A 17280-nucleotide genomic window follows, 5' to 3' on the forward strand; every position below is an offset into this window, starting at 1 on the left:
TCAGAGGGCTGGAGCTGCTTTGCTATGAGGACAAACTGAAAGAGTTGGGGCTGTTGAGTCTGGAGAAGAGAGGCTCTGAGGTGACCTTCTTGTGGCCTTCCAGTATCTGAAGGGGGCCTACAAAAAAGCTGGGGAGGTACTTTTTAGGCTATCAGGGAGTGACAGGACTGGGAGGAACGGAGCAAAGCTGGAGATGGGTAGGTTCAGGCTGGAAGTGAGGAGGAAGTTGTTCAGCATGAGAGTGGTGAGAGCCTGGAATGGGTTGCCCAGGGAGGTGGTTGAGGCCCCATCCCTGGAGGTGTTTAAGGCCAGGCTGGCTGAGGCTGTGGCCAGCCTGATCTAGGGTAGGATGTCCCTGCCCATGGCAGGGGGGTTGGAACTGGCTGATCCTTGAGGTCCTTTCCAACCCTGACTGATTCTAGGATTCTTCAGCTAGCTCTTAGCCAAACCATTCTGCCTGACACAGGCAGCATTCTCTACTGTTAAGACAACTCACAACTGTGTCATGAGAAGTTGTGATGGGGCATTAGTAGTGGATTTTGGGCTGTGTGTGTCGAAAGGTACTGCTGGGTTGTGACCAGGTGCTCTTAGAAAAGGAAAAAAAAAGTATATTATTGGGAGAAAATAAAGCTGTAGACCATTGTGAACATCACATTTAGTGTGCTTTGCAATGGTGTGTTACCCAGTAATGCTACATCCCTACAGTTATATCAGATAATTAAAACCTAATTTGCCATATAACACAGCCATTCCCTGCACAGGGAAAGGATGTGCCTCTCCTTCAGGCAGCTAATTCTCACATTCCTTAGAAGGATTTATTATATCTTCCTCTTCTGCACACCTTGCAATGGTTACTGCAGAACTGGGGAGAAAAAAATAGTCAGGTCTTGCTGCAGTGCCTCTATGTCTGTTCACTCAACTGAATTAAACTCTTAACCTGTTGGCAAAATCAAGACACTGCACTTCAAAATGTGTGCCTAACTGCTTCTTGACAAAACAACTTCAGTTCTGCCTTTGCCCTTAGCAGTGCAGCTTCACTCTCCATGTGGAGCTACAGCTAGAAGCGATGCTTTCCCATTCCCCAGTCCTCAGTCCCACAGCTGTAGGACTCATTTTATTAACAGATTTGTTAGAAGAGAATAAAGCATGCAATACCAAGTGGTGTTGTCTAGATTGACAGCTGGAAAAGGCACTGTGTTGTTAAGGTATAAAGAGACATTGCTTTTTAGGGAATTTAGTTTTATTTGCAACAAGTTCACATTAGTTTTTTACTTTATCATCCTAAGAGAATAGAATTTATTATTAGGGGCTTTGTCTATGGATAATACATAACTATGTGATGATAGATTGATGTATTGTGTTGGCATTTCTTACCTGGTAGGGTGAACAAGGAATTATTCTGCTTTATGGAGTATCCCAGAAGATCTTAGTCAGGTAAACCTCCCACTGAAATCAGATAAGGTATAAAACACAACCCCCACTGAGAACTTCAAGACTATTTCATTATTTACTGACTTGAAAGACCTGAGTATATAGCAGCAGTATTCAGTAATGGTAAAGACAATTCTTGCCCTTTGCAGCTAAAATTCCAGAAGATAAGACACAGATAAATCAAAGCACTGTAAGAAACTCTAAGTGAATAAATTAACTTGTATTTTGGCCAGTTTATCTGCTGACTTAATTTAGCATAGTTGCCTCCTCTCAAAGGCAACTCAGCTGTGCTTGTTAAATAGCCTGACCATCTGGGGAGGACAAGTTAATAGTGTGGGGCCTTCATATGGAAGAAAAGTCTTTCAGAGTGCTTTGAATAAGATGAGGACACAGACTTGATTATATTAGGTAATTTTGGGGAGCAGTTTAATGGTCGGGGACTATGTAAAACATAATGAGTGGGTGACAGAATGACATGGGACAGAGATTCAATCCTGAGATCAGACTGAGTTGGAGATAAAGACCAGAAGGTTAAGAGTAATTGTTGATCTTGGAAAAAAAAATGAAACATAGAAGTGGCATAGTCCACCAAGAACTGTCCCCTTCCAGTCTCCACCTTATGCCTTTTCCTATTTGTCTCTTTCCCAGCAATGCTGCCACTGGCAACCTATTCAAATTTCAATGCCAGCGTGATATTTATCCCTTCTCCTTTCTGCTTGCAACCCCTTCTATTCTTCTTCAACCTGTGTGGTTAAATAAAAACTCCTCAGAAAGAAACTGCCTTTTGCTCCAAGTTTGTGGAAAATGATGGTGTAACAAACCAAATGATTCTCTTGTAAGTAAAATAATAAAAGGAACTTAAAAAAAAGAAAGCCACAAAAGAACAAAAGCAATTCTAGACATCACATACTGATCCATGTCAAGAACCATTGTGTATTTACTTTGTATTTAGGTTATTCAGGACAGTCACAGCTAAAAGACTACCTGAGCTGGCACCAGATTTTAAGGTACTCTTTCATGTTCTCAGGGCTGCTGATAACCTCCTTCAACTAGCAAAAATAAAATCCTTTCCCACCTGGGTGTGTACATTTTAAGCAAGAAAGAAGTTAGAGACATCCATTTGCTTGGTTGTCTCCTTTGACTTCTCTCTGCTTGGACTTTATGTCTGACAGTCACTGCCTAGCAAGAATGCTCTGCAGCAGAGAAAGCTTTGGAGAGCAGCCTAATGAGAAGGGTGGCTGGGATGGAAGTGCAAGAAAAGACTTTTTATGTAGTTACTTATGCACATCCAGAATTTTCCATCCCAGGTTGATATGAAGGATATGTTGATATGAAACATACCTGCTTTTCACCACAGTGTTGGGGATTTGTTTTTGATTAAAGAGCAGGCCTGGAACACAAACCCTGTGAGGAGAAGCTGAGGGAGCTGAGGTTGTTCAGCCTGGAGAAGAGGAGGCTCAGGGGTGACCTCTTTGCTGTCTACAACTACCTGAAGGGAGGCTGTAGCCAGGTGGGGGTTGGTCTCTTCTCCCAGGCAACCAGCAACAGAACAAGGGGACACAGTCTCAAGTTGTGTTGGGGGAGGTCTAGGCTGGATGTTAGGAGGAAGTTGTTGTCAGAGAGAGTGATTGGCATTGGAATGGGCTGCCCAGGGAGGTGGTGGAGTTGCCATCCCTGGAGATGTTCCAGACAAGACTGGCTGAGGCACTTAGTGCCACGGTAATTGATTGTCTAGGGCTGGGTGCTAGGTTGGACTGGATGATCTTGGAGGTCTCTCCCAATCTGGTTGATTCTATGTTTCTATGAACAACAAAGAACAAAAACAAACAAACAAAAAAACCTCCATCTCATAACAACAACAACAAAAAGCAACGATGAAAAGAAATGAACAAAAGTTAGAGATGTAGAATTGAGAAACATTCCTGGTGGCATCAGAGGCAAGTTAGCCCATGGCTTGCCCTCATCTAGAAGAGCAGCATTCTCTAGCTTTGTCTTTGCCTAGCTTTGTGTGGCTAATAGGTTGAGAGAGTTTCTCCTGCCCCTCTACTCTGCCCCGGTGAGATCACATCTGGAGTACCTTGTCCAGTCCTGGGACCCCCAGTTCAAATGAGACATAGAACTGCTTGAGAGAGTCCAGTGCAGAGCCACAGAGATTAAATGAATGGAACATCTCTCTTATGAGGAGAGCCTGAGGGAGCTGAGGCTCTGCTGCTTGGAGAAGAGGAGACTGAGAGGTGACCTCATAAATGTTTATAAATGTGTAAAGAGTGAGTGCCAGGAGGATGGAGCCAGGCTCTGCTGGGTGATGCCTGATGACAGGACAAGGGGCAATGGGTGGAAGCTGAGGCATAGGAAGTTCCACGGAAACATGAGGAGGAATTTTTTCATTATGAGGATGACAGAGCACTGGAACAGGCTGCCCAGGGGGGTTGTGGAGTCTCCCTCTCAGGAGATATTCAAAACCTGCCTGGATGTGTTCCTGTGTGATCTGCAGATGATCCTGCTCTGGCAGAGGGGTTGGACTGGATGAGCTTTCAAGGTCTCTTCCAGCCCCTGACATTCTGTGATTCTGCCTCACAAACTGCACTGCTGCATGCTCTGCCAGGGTGTGCTGTGTCTCCTCACTAGACATCACAGAGACTGCCAGGGCATGTGATGTGGCACATGCTGTCAGACTGGTTGTATAGCTATGGGACTTTGCAGAAGTCCTATAGCTATAGCTATGGGACTTTGCTGAAGCACTGACTCCTTTTTAATGCTGTGAGGTTATATTCTGTACTAATTTTCCTCTTGGAGACTGAAGCTGACTGGAACAGTTCTTGTAGGTTCTAAATGAGAAGGAGCAGGAATTCACTCATCATGGCACAACCTGCTAATCCACAAAGAGGCACAAGGCACTCTGGGCTAGTTCCTTCTGATGTCAGTAATTCTAATGTCAAAACACTTGGAACTGGTGTGCAACAGTGTGCACCCTGGATCTTTAACTTTTGGCTCCTGCCCTGCTTTCTCACTTGCTGACAGGCAAGTGTTAGAAACGTTTTGAAGGATGTGCTGCGCTTTGAAGGATGTGGTGCACTTTGAAGGTGCAGCAGAAACTACTGATGAGCTCATGAGGGTGTTGCATCCAGCTCTCCTCTGCCACCGAGATGGTTTTTGTAAAAGCAGCTCCTTTGTAGGAAGCAAGAAAAAATGATAAGGGCATAAAGGGAGAGTCCTGTGGGCTTCAATGCTATCACAGTCACAGGCACCTGGGAAATGGCTGGGAATGAGCAGAAGAGATGTACTCTGCCTGCAAAGGGGTGCTTTCCCCCTCAATATGCATGAGCAGCAGTAACAATTCCACAGGAGTGCCTGGGGAGTAGAGTGTGAATGTGAAATGAAATTTAACAACTCCCTCTGCCCTTTAAACTGCACTTAGAGAATTTAATGCAGAATCAGGGATCATTAAAAAGAGAAATGTTCTCTGGAAAAAAAGAAAAAAGAATGGCATTGCAACTTTCTCTGAGTGCTTTCATCACTCTGAGTGTTTTTAAGAATTGATCAGGCATGCTCATTTCTACTCAGCATTAGCAGAAAATAGTTGGTCCTCCTTTAGTCCCCCACTGAGTTTCAATTGCAAAGATATGACTGAGAACTGGTATTAACTGTGACAGAGAGGCTTAAGAACCATATAGGCTTCAATATTGTATAGAAGATGTGACTCTGTAAGGCCGTTCAACAGCAGCTTAATGTTATTGATTTGCATTCTTCTAGCACACAGAGTTTGCAGCAGGTGCAGCTGCCTATGGGAAGAGATGGTTCTGGCTCTCATAAGGCTCTTCTCTAGCATGACTGGGCAGCCAAGGATAGCAGAGGGAATATGATGGGGGGAAATCAGAGTGATTTTTCTGATATCACATCTGATGTCCTCACATCATGTCTATTACACAAACCAGGGCTTTTTTGGTGTGTACTTTGATGCTCTGCCCAGGGATAGACAGACAATCATCTGTTAGCACTTACCTGTATGGAATGGGTTGCATTAAACCCCAAGAGAAGATACATCCTTTAAAAAAAAACAACACCAAACACAAGACATAAGGAGAAATAAACCAAAAGCTGAGGTCTTGCTTACAGGATCACAGAATTAACCAGGTTTTGAGATCATTGAGTCTAACCTACCACCTAATACCTTCTAATTAACTAAACCATGGCACCTAGTACCTCATCCAGCCTCCTGTAAAATACCTCCAGGGATGATGACTTCACTACCTCCCCGGGTAGTCCATTCCAATGGCAAATCACTCTTTCTGTGAAGAGCTTCTTTCTAATGTCCAGCCTAAACCTCCCCTGGCACAGCTTGAAACTGCTGTTCCCAGAAGTATGCACTGAAATACATCACTTTGATTTTCTTTCAACTCTATAGTTCATTTTTTCAGTGATGTGGCCACATAATCAGGATGGCTTTGAAGACAATCAAAGCTGTGCCTTTTTGTCTTGGGAGAAAAAGAAGCCTCATGGGAGAAGAAATTTGCTTGTGAAAAGCCTGGAACGCAAACCTTATGAGGAGAGGCTGAGGGAGCTGGGGTTGTTCAGCCTGGAGAAGAGGAGGCTCAGGGGGGACCTCATTGCTGTCTACAACTACCTGAAGGGAGGCTGTAGCCAGGTGGGGTTGATCTCTTCTCCCAGGCAACCAGCAACAGAACAAGGGGACAAGTCTCAAGTTGTGGCAGGGGAGGTCTAGACTGGATGTTAGGAGGAAGTTGTTGTCAGAGAGAGTGATTGGCATTGGAATGGGCTGCCCAGGGAGGTGGTAGAGTCCCCATCCCTGGAGGTGTTGAAGAAAAGCCTGGATGAGGCACTTAGTGCCATGGTCTGGTTGATTGGCTAGGGCTGGGTACTAGGTTGGACTGGATGATCTTGGAGGTCTCTTCCAACCTGTTTGATTCTATGATTCTATGATTCCTGTGTTACATCTCATGTATAATGTCCAAACAAGGGAGTGAGCCTGCATAGTGACAACATTGTTAGCCAAGGAGGAGACAGACAGGAGTGCACACAGTACTTGTCTTCACCATAGAATAGTTTTGTTGTTAAAAAGACCATTTTATACTTATCAGGGATATGTCCCTTCCTTTCTCTACCAAAAAATAATACATTGAAGACTTAGCCTGTCAGGCACATTCCTGAGCCTGGGCTGCAAGCATGACTAACTTTTTTTACTAGGAGCAAGAGAAAGGAAGTTTTGTTTTTATGGTCCACTAAGTGGTGAGAGGATACATCCTGCCATGGAACAATAAATTCAAGGTTAAATCCTGAGGCTGGAAAAAATATTTTATCTTTCCTTGTGTAATTCTTCAAGCAACTTCTAAATTTCCCCAGAGTATTTTAAGTCTCAGCTAACACAGTGTTATTCCATACTGTATTTGCCTGTAGACTAATACATTTTATTCATCTTTTCACTTCTCTAATTCCAGTTCTCCTGTAATATAGAAATACCTTTTAATGAGACCTGGATTATTGTAATGGAGGTGACTCTCTGCTGAGTACCTTGGAATAAACCCCCACATTCCCTGCAAGGGAGAGCTGCATGAAAAGGAAATATTGCCAAGATTTCAGGGCAAGGGCACAAAGGAAAGTAGTCCTGGTTTTCCAGGTACTGTCTGTGGGTGTATTAGAAGGACTGTGGTTAGTAGGTCGAGGGAGGTTCTTCTGCCCCTCTACTCTGCCCTGGAGAGGCCTCGTCTGGAGTATTGTGTCCAGTTCTGGAGCCCTCAGCTTAAGAGGGACAGGGAACTGCTTGAGAGAGTCCAGCACAGAGCCACAAAAAGGATTGAGGAAGTTGAACATCTTCCTTATGAGGAGAGCCTGAGGGAGCTGGGGCTCTTTAGCTTGGAGAGGAGATGACCAAGGGGTGACCTCATTCGTGTTTATAAAAATGGAAGGGGTGAGTGCCAGGAGGCTGGAGCCAGGCTCTGATCAGTGATGCCCAGTGACAGGACAAGGGGCAATGGGTGGGAGTTGAGGCATAGGAGGTTCCATGTGAACCTGAGGAAGAATTTTTTTTTCCCTCTGAGGGTTCCAGATCTCTGGAACAGGCTGCCCAGGGAGGTTGTGGAGTCTCCCTCTCTGGAGATATTCAAGAACCATCTGGATGCATTCCAGTGTGATCTGCTCTGGGTGATCCTGCCCTGGCAAGGGGACTGGACCAGATGATCTTTTGAGGTCCCTTTCAGCCCCTGAGATTCTGTGATAAGTAAGCTATGTCCATGATGAGTTCATCTGCAGGTGGTCATTAGAGGAGGGTGCTCATACTGTCTTAAGTACGAACTTGGGGGTGTTGTGTTTCCCTACTGGTGGTTTATGCAGCTGGGAAGTCCTGAGACCAAGGCAATTTCCATTCCTCCTTGTCATCCCCTCCTTTTGCGGTAACCCTGCTTGGAAGCTACTTGGGGCATCAGCCATGGAATTAGATGTCAGCTTCCTGCAAGTCCACACCAAGACTTGGTAAGGACTTTCTCTCATGTAGCTGTCATTTATGGTGAATCCCAGGGACCAAGTAAGTTTTGCATAGCCACTTGTGGTGGTAAATCATCTTGCCACTGCATCACACCTTCCTCTTCACAGTATCACAGTATCACCAAGGTTGGAAGAGACCTCATAGATCATCAAGTCCAACCCTTTACCACAGAGCTCAAGGCTAGACCATGGCACCAAGTGCCACGTCCAACCTTGCCTTGAACAGCTCCAGGGACGGCGACTCCTCCACCTCCCCGGGCAGCCCATTCCAGTGCCCAATGACTCTCTCAGTGAAGAACTTTCTCCTCACCTCAAGCCTAAACTTCCCCTGGTGCAGCCTGAGGCTGTGTCCTCTTGTTCTGGTGCTGGCCACCTGAGAGAAGAGAGCAACCTCCTCCTGGCCACAACGACCCCTCAGGTAGTTGTAGACAGCAATAAGGTCACCCCTGAGCCCCCTCTTCTCCAGGCTAACCAATCCCAGCTCCTTCAGCCTCTCCTCGTAGGGCTGTGCTCAAGGCCTCTCCCCAGCCTCGTCGCCCTTCTCCAACACTGTGTTAAATAAACAATGAAACACAGAGGAAAACATAAAACACAACAAACAAACAAGCTAAAAGAAAACCAAATTAAAAACCCCACCCAAAAAAAAAAAAACAACCCAAAGGAAAGCCAGGAACCAGAGACATGGGAATGATTAACTGTTAATTATTTTTCAGTTTTTGTTACAAAACATTATCAAGAAGAAAGAGTCTAATCAATACTGAGTAGCAGTATAGCTAGCTGTGCAGAAATTTAATGCAGGCCTGATGCAGGCCAGGATGCCATTGGCTCTCTTGGCCACCTGGGCACACTGCTGGCTCATCTTCAGCCTACTATCTATCAGTACCCCCAGGTCCCTTTCCTCCTGGCTTCTCTCCAGCCACTCAGTCCCCAGCCTATAGCGCTGCTTGGGGTTGTTGTGGCCTATAGCGCTGCTTGGGGTTGTTTAGGCTTATGAGGCCACCCCAGCTCCTGAGGCTGAAAACACCATGAAGTATACAGGCAAAGCTTCAAGCTTCGTGCTTCTGCATAGCCTTTTTCACCTGCTTAAGTTTTTGTCACATCCAGACTTGACAGCAGAGCATGGAGCGCTCTTGGGGATGCTTCAGTGTCGGTTCCTGGTCACGGTATCAAAGAGAGCATTGTCTTGCTCTCTGTGCTCTTCCAGAAAGTACACATGAACTTGGAACACTCTTCTTGTGAGGGCATCCAGAAGATTTGGCCTTGTGAAAAGTAAGTGAGGCTAGGAAAAGATGATTACTGAGGTATTTAGCAATTCTAATTGCTTAGGGAAGAAATAGAAACCAGAGAGGAATGACTTACCAATTTTAATGAGCCCTTGCTGCACCAAACCCACTTTTGCAGGGATTTTAAAGTCCATGGGTTTTTGAAGAGTTAGGTCTGTACTGCTGCTAATATTGTTTGCATTTAACCTTGCCTTCATCATCAAACTAAAATGGAATGACTTTTCAGTCCACAAATCCATCATTTACACATGCTGTTCTAATCTCACTCACCCACCAAGGGAATTTGTTTCTCTAGCTAAATCCCTAACACACCATTACACAGATAACTTGACAGCTTATGTAACAAACACAATTTGGGCTGGCAAATGTGCACGGGGAATGGGGAGAAAAAGAACAAAATAAGAAGTAGGTTCATGCAGGAGGGAAAACAGTAATGTGAATTATTCTGCTGTATAAATATTTCCTTCAGTTGCAAGTATGCCAGAGTGGAATGTGATTGAGCACCAGGATTAATCTGAAAAACAGAGCTGTGCTTAATTCTTGAAGGAAAACCCAGGTGAAATGCTCCTGGGCCCTATTTGCTCCCATTTACCTCACTAATGCACTTCCCTCAGACTTCAGAAGAAGTATTCTTGGGCACAGTACAGCTTCTGTAATTTTTTATGGTGGTGTGGTTGCACCAAATGGCCTCTTTCTCTGCTTCTCCTAAGTACCTGGAGCTGCAGCTGGAACATGGAGCATTTCCCAACACCTCCAAACCCCTTTCATTTGAAATAAACAAACAACAAAACTAAACAACACCTTAAGGAGCATACCACAGAAAGAAGAGGAGAGGAGAGGAGAGGAGAGGAGAGGAGAGGAGAGGAGAGGAGAGGAGAGGAGAGGAGAGGAGAGGAGAGGAGAGGAGAGGAGAGGAGAGGAGAGGAGAGGAGAGGAGAGGAGAGGAGAGGAGAGGAGAGGAGAGGAGAGGAGAGGAGAGGAGAGGAGAGGAGAGGAGAGGAGAGGAGAGGAGAGGAGAGGAGAGGAGAGGAGAGGAGAGGAGAGAGAAGCTTTTAAGAGCCAAATGTTTGATTTAGCCATCGTCAGTGTTGCTTTCATTGAGTCCCTTCCTTCTGCCTCAGTGTTGTCTGGGTATTGCTCAGGAATATGAAGAGCCAAGCAGGTCATGCCAATTTAGCTAAAGCTTGGCAAAAGGAAGGCTTCCTTTTCTGCTGACAGTTCAGAAAGACAGCATCTCCAAGTGCTGGAAACACAAGCCATTGAATAAGCTAATCACAGAATCACTGAACGTCAGGGGCTGGAAGGGACCTTGAAAGCTCATCCAGTCCTGTCCTGACAGGGAGGATCACCTAGAGCAGATCACACAGGAATGTGTCCAGGCAGGTTTGGAATATCTCCAGAGAGGGAGACTTCACAACTCCCCTGGGCAGCCTGTTCCAGTGTTCTGTCATCCTCACAGGGAAAAAAATCCCCCTCCTGTTTACATGAAACTTCCAAATGAAACCCTCTTGTTAACCTGACTCATAGACTTACAGAAGAATTGAAGTTGGAAGAGACTTGTGGAGGTCTCTGAGTCCAACCTATGCTCAATGCAGGCCTAACTAGAGTAGGCTGCTCAGCTCTGGTTGACATTCAGCTCTGTGAATGTTCCATAACCTCTCCAGACTACTTATTCCAGTATTTCATCATTGTCATGGTAGAAGTTTTCTTTGTAACCAAGATGAATCTCATATTTGGTCTGTTGCCCTCTGACCCTGTCTCTGCACTGAGAAGAGCCTGTGTCCATCTTCCCTTCCACTGGGCTGCATTGTAGCCAGGTGGGGGGTGGCCTTTTCTCCCAGGCCACCAGCAGTAGAACAAGGGGACACAGTCTCAAGTTGTGCCAGGGGAGGTCTAGGCTGGATGTTAGGAGGAAGTTCTTGCCAGAGAGAGTGATTGGCATTGGAATGGGCTGCTCAGGGAGGCGGTGGAGTCACCATCCCTGGAGGTCTTCAAGAAAAGACTGGATGAGGCACTTGGTGCCATGGTCTAGCTGACTGGATAGGGCTGGGTGCTAGGTTGGACTGGATGATCTTGGAAGTCTCTTCCAACCTGGTTGATTCTATGATTCTATGAAGATCTCCCTGAGTCATCTCTAACCAAAGCCAGCCCTCAGCCTCTTTTCCTATATCATATGCTCCAGCCCCTAGCTGTCTTAGTGGTCTGCCCATCGACTCACCCCAGTCTTGTACTAAGGAGGCTTAAATTCTAATGACAAGTCCTGACCAAAGGAATCAGCCACTAAAGAATAATGAATTTTCATCAGGAACCTTGGCACCTCATGTCAAAATTTTCTTTAGTCTTGTAGCAAGGCATACCCATCTTAGCACCAAGATCTTTACAGGTTAAGACAAATGTTTGTCACTTTGGAGTACAGACACTCACGAAACACCAATCTTACCCACCAGTTCTCACTGGGAGCTGAAATTAGGACTTTAATGCAAAGATTAATATAAAGAGGAATGTATCCCACATCAATTCACTTGAACCTGTTTCTCTAATCCTCTTAGGTGAATCAGTCCTCCTCCCTCAGGGGACACAATGTGCACGCAGAGCTTTCTTATCTCTATTCTTCCCAGCTTAACTGAGGTAACATACTCACAGATGAGGGCAGAGCCTACTACAGTCACAAATCTACTGGAGGGACTAGAAGGGGTCTGATGCAGTGTGCATGCTGTGTCTCCTTTTGCAAGGCTGACTTTGAAAGGTAGTTGTTCAGAAGATGCAGTTCTGATTATTCTTTTCACTCATGCCTTTAGCACTTTCATCAACGTGCAGTTTGCATGCAAGCAGCAAGGTCACTGTTATGTGTCCCAGCTTCAGAAACACAAAAGGATTTAGGGATTGCACCTCTGAGAGTCCTGGCACAGAGTGGAACTGAATAAACATCTAAGTTCACCCTTGGTAAACTGTGCCTGTTAGCTCATATTTGGTTTTCATGACCTTTTCTTTTACACTGCATTCTGTAAATCTGAACAATTTCAACATGCCTTTTGTCCTCTTCGATGTAAAAATCCCTCTCTCTGTGAGCATATTTTTTTCTTTCACATTTTAAGGGCACTTTAAAAGACTTTCCCTGAGGCACTCTAGACCACAGCAGTGCCTTAGGACACAGCTTTAAGCTGTTATCCTTTATACATCTAATTGCTTCTAATTTAAAAGCTTAAACCTCCACTAATGAACAATTCTATGTCCTGGATCCCATTTCAGAATAAAGCACACTTGACACAACTTAAAAGAACAATGTTGGTTTCTTATCCAATGTGTCTTTTCTTATCACGGAGATGCTCCGAGGGCTGGAGCAGCTCTGCTATGAGGACAGGCTACAAGAATTGGGGCTCTTCAGTATGGAGAAGAGAAGGATTCAAGGAGACCTTATAGTGCCCTTCCAGTATCTGAAGTGGGCCTATAGGAAGGCTGGGGAGGGACTATTGACAAGGTCTTGTAGTGACAGGACGAGGGGTAATGGGTTTAAACTGGCAGAGGGGAGATTTAGGCTAGATGTTAGGAGAAAGTCCTTTACAGTGAGGGTGGTGAGACACTGGCACAGGTTGCCCAGGGAGGTTGCAGCTGCTCCCTCCCTGGAGGTGTTCAAGTCCAGGTTGGATGAGCCCTTGAGCAGCCTGCTCTAGTGGAGGGTGTCCCTGCCTATGGCAGGGGGTTGGAGCTGGATGATCCTTGAGATCCCTTCCAACCTAGACCATTCTATGATTCTATGATCTTTGCTTTCATTTTAAGGTAGTTTATTTCTCCAGTAGAAAAGATGGAGATAACACAGACAGGGCTGGTTCCTATTATTCTTTTTCTTACAATTTTCTGGCTACAGTCAGTAATTTCAGTGCTGCTCTTTGCACTGATCCCATGTCTGTTGGGAATTCTCTGTGTATTTGTATTCAAAGGCTAGTTGGCAGATTCAGTACGACTTTTGGGGGGGGGGGGGTGTTTCTTTTTTCTGGCATTAAGAGAAAGGCCACTTTGGTGATTCTAATTACTAGCACCTCAGGCAGCCTGAGGGCTGGCTCGATGAGCACCCAGAATGGTTTGCCATTTGCAATGGAGAGGAGGCAATTCCTGTGTTCCCCCAGACCTGTTGTCTTGGATGCTTTCTGGGTTTTTAAATGCAGAAAAATGAATGTGATGTTACTTGCTTTATCACTGCATTTAACCACCACTGATTGACAATGGCACATGACAAACCTAGGGTTTCCCTCTCTTTTGTTCCACCTAGCTATCATATGCTGGGGGCTTGGATTCTGGCACTGCTGGGAAAATTTGCTGCTTTTACCTAAATGTCCCTTGGAGCATGGCCATCAGGGAAGGGAAAAAGAAGCAGGCTGTATGAGCCATGCAGGGAAAATGGAGAAAAAGGCACAATTATGACCTTCCTGGGTCTCTTTCATGCCCTCTGTGCGCTGACACTAAACAAACCCTCTGCCAGATGCATGAAATCACAAGGATGATTATGTAAAGGGGAGGCAGAGGAACCCACAACATCTGTAAATGGCAAAGAACCACACCACAGCATCAAATGCACCCCCAGTGATTATATGTAACACAGCACAATTATACAAAGGCCTTTTTTTAAATAGCAAACTTCTGGGCATCCTGTGTGTTCTGGGAGACAATTAAATCTTCACTGCTAACAAAAGCTGAGTTAGGAGCTTGCTGGCCACCCTGGCTAAATGCTGATAAGCAGATACTTAATGCCCCCTAGCATGCTGTAGAGCAGGCTGAATTATGTAACCATTATAAATGCATTATATACATCAAAGGGGAAAAAAAACAAACAAACAACTAATTCTTTATCCAGAGTCTTCTCTCCCTTCCAACTGTGCCTTGTTACACAGATAAAATGGAGTCCTGCTACTGACTATGTGACAATGCTGGGTATCCAGAAAGCCTTTTGCTTCTGAAGTGACTTAGATGAAAGCAGAATCCAGCTTAATGTTTGGGAAAAGAGAAAGGACTGAACCAAAGACAGGATGGCCAAACATCTTCAGGTCTGCCAGGGTAGAGAGTAATCATTTTGGGAACAGTCATTGTCTATGACTGTCTAAATATTAGAAGAACAAGAAATTCACTTTGGAACAAACTGTTGGTGAAATACAATTTGATTGAGTTCATCTCAGTTCAAGGTAGAGGTAGGACCCTGAGCTGGATAACAGCAAGTGCCACATGGATGCTGACATATCCATTCTCACCTGTAAGGTGTTATTAGCCCTGCTTCATCTTATGGAGGAGTGAGAGGCAGGGAGAATAAGTGATCTGTCCAAGGTCACTGTGAAAGGCTAAGGCATGGATTCTGGTCTATTGGAACCTAGTTCTGCATTTTGACTGCAAGATGACCCTTTCTTTTTATGGGCAGGTAGTTAGAGGACTTACTGATGAGAAAATAGTGTAGTAATCCTGGCAAACATAGCACAAATCCATAGCTGGTGTGTATAAATACCTCTCGGATATCACTGCATATCCCCATCTGTCCTCCATGCCTTTTGCTGGCTCAGCAAGATGTCACATAAAATTAGACTGAGAAGTGAACACATTAAACATTTATTGATCTCAATAAGTTCCAGTCAAATATGACCAATGTCTTAATGAAGAGAAAGAAAAGGTCATCTACAATGCTCATACAGTAACTGTGATGCAATACAAAATATTAGCTGTTTATTAGAAGTGAAGGGGGAGGAGGGAAGTATTAAAGTCTTTAGCTTTCATAACACCTAATAACTAGGGTCAGGATCCAAAATGATCCTAATTGTGGTTGATCTACTTATAAGATAACCCAAATATGCTCGTATCACTATAAAAAGCCTTGTCTAAAGGCACTTACTTGTAACAAAAGTCATTCTGGTTCTAAACTGGCAACATTAAACAGGCAGTAGTCACTGTTCTGTCTTTCCCTTGCACAGGCTATCAAACAGGAGACTAAAATAAGCTTTATAAAATGAATGATGGTTTGGTTTTGTTTGTTTGTGGTTTGGTTTGTTGGGTTTTTTTTTAGCAGAACTCCTTTCTTCACTTTGGTTCCCCAGGAAGCTGCCCTTGTCATCTCTGCACACAGCTGTACAGAGGGAAAGTCTCAGACTCTGCAGGTGAAATCTTTAGTTTGCTCAAGGTGATGGCAAGATATCAACCCATTTGAGGTTGCAGTTTCAGTCTTACTGGCACTTACTGAGAAATAAGAGAAAAGCAGCCCACAGCAAAGATCTCTCAGCTTACAAGCCCCAGTTTCTGGTGTCTGCATTTGGATAGCTGTCTACTGAGGCTTTAGTTTTTAGCTATTCACTTTTTGTAAATGGGAGTAAGAAGCATGTCTTGCTACATACAAGGAAACTCCTATTAGTCCTCAGTTGTCCTTGCTTTGATCTAGCATAATCTTTGGAGCTAGGAGTGGTGTGGTACTTCCCAACCTGCAAACCTTTGAAAAGAGATGGCCTGGAGGTCTTGTCTGACCAAACTAAAGGCTTTCTACAGTGGTGTAATTACATCAGCAGACACAGGATGACCCACAGATGTCATCTGTCTGGACATTTGTAAAGCCTTTGGCACAACCCTCCACAACATCCTTCTCTCTAATCTGGAGAGATGTGGATTTGATGGGTGGACTGTTCAGTAAATAAGAAAATGGTTGGATGATTGCCTGCAAAGGGTAGTGGTCAATGGCTCAATGTCCAGATGCAGACAAGTGGTGTCCCTCCAGGGTCTGTACTGGGACCAGTGCTGTTCAATATCTTCATCAATGATATAAACAGTGAGATTCAGTGCACCCTCAGTAAGTTTGCAGATGCCATTGAGTACTACCACTGGATTTGACCATCCACTGGACAGCCCACCCATCAAATCCATATCTCTCCAATTTAGAAAGAAGAATGTTGTGGGGGATTGTGCCAAAGGCTTTATGGAAGTCCATTTAGATGACATTTGTAGATCTTACACTGATGTAGTCTCTTGATCATAGAAGGTTATTAGGTTGGTCAGGTAGGACTTGCTCTTGGTAAGCCACACTGGCTGCTTCAAATCACCTCTCTATCCTCCAGGTGCCTTAATATAGCTGTTATTGATTCCACGATCTTCCCCAGGCACACAGGTGAGGCTAATGGGTTCGTAGCTCCCAGGGTCCTTCTTTCTATCCCTTTTACAAATGGCTGCAATCTCTCCCTTTTCTCAGGCACAAGAGTCTTCATCTGAGTGCTGTGACTTCTCAAGTATCATGGAGAGTGGCTTTGCAAATACATCAGTCAATCCCCTCAGGACTCTGGGTTGTATCTCATCAGAGGGATGAGAAAAGGGGACAGAAAAAAAAAGCCTTACTCTGTCAGGGCAGCCTTCCATCCTAGAAGCTGTGACATGTCATAATTATTGGATTGCCAAATTAAGCTTAAACTCATAAACCTATGGTAGCATTTATGCTAAAGAAAACATAGAATCATAGAATCACAGATTCAACCAGGTTGGAAGAGACCTCCAAGATCATCCAGTCCAACCTAGCACCCAGCCCTAGCCAGTCAACTAGACCATGGCACCAAGTGCCTCATCCAGTCTTTTCTTGAACACCTCCAGGGATGGTGACTCCACCACCTGTAAAGTAACTTCTATAGACACAAAGAACTTCCAGACTACAAAAATTCCTCAGCAAAAGACACTTTGCTGATAGAGGAGAACACTCCTCTTTCAACTACCCTAAAAATTCTGTGACCAGTAGAAAAGTTTAACATAGGCACTTGGAAATGTAGCTATATGGGCAGTGGGAGCCAGCCACAGGGAAAGGAGAACACGAGTCTGACAAAAACCTTTCCTGCCCAAAGTCCTCCTTGCTTTGAAATTGCACTTTGCATTATTTATGACTGTAAAGCTGAAGTCTGATTGCTGCCACTTTTTAGTAAATCTGGTGCTGACAGCTGACAGCATCTCATTGATTCCTGCAGTGGTTTATGGTTATCTCTGGGAATTTACCTCTGGAAATGAGTGACTCGGTGCCAACTTCAGCTTCTCTTTGTTAAAAGATAAACCTCCCCCCCAGCCACAAGGT

Source organism: Pogoniulus pusillus, chromosome 14 (genome assembly GCF_015220805.1).
Source record: "Pogoniulus pusillus isolate bPogPus1 chromosome 14, bPogPus1.pri, whole genome shotgun sequence".
Taxonomy (NCBI): domain Eukaryota; kingdom Metazoa; phylum Chordata; class Aves; order Piciformes; family Lybiidae; genus Pogoniulus; species Pogoniulus pusillus.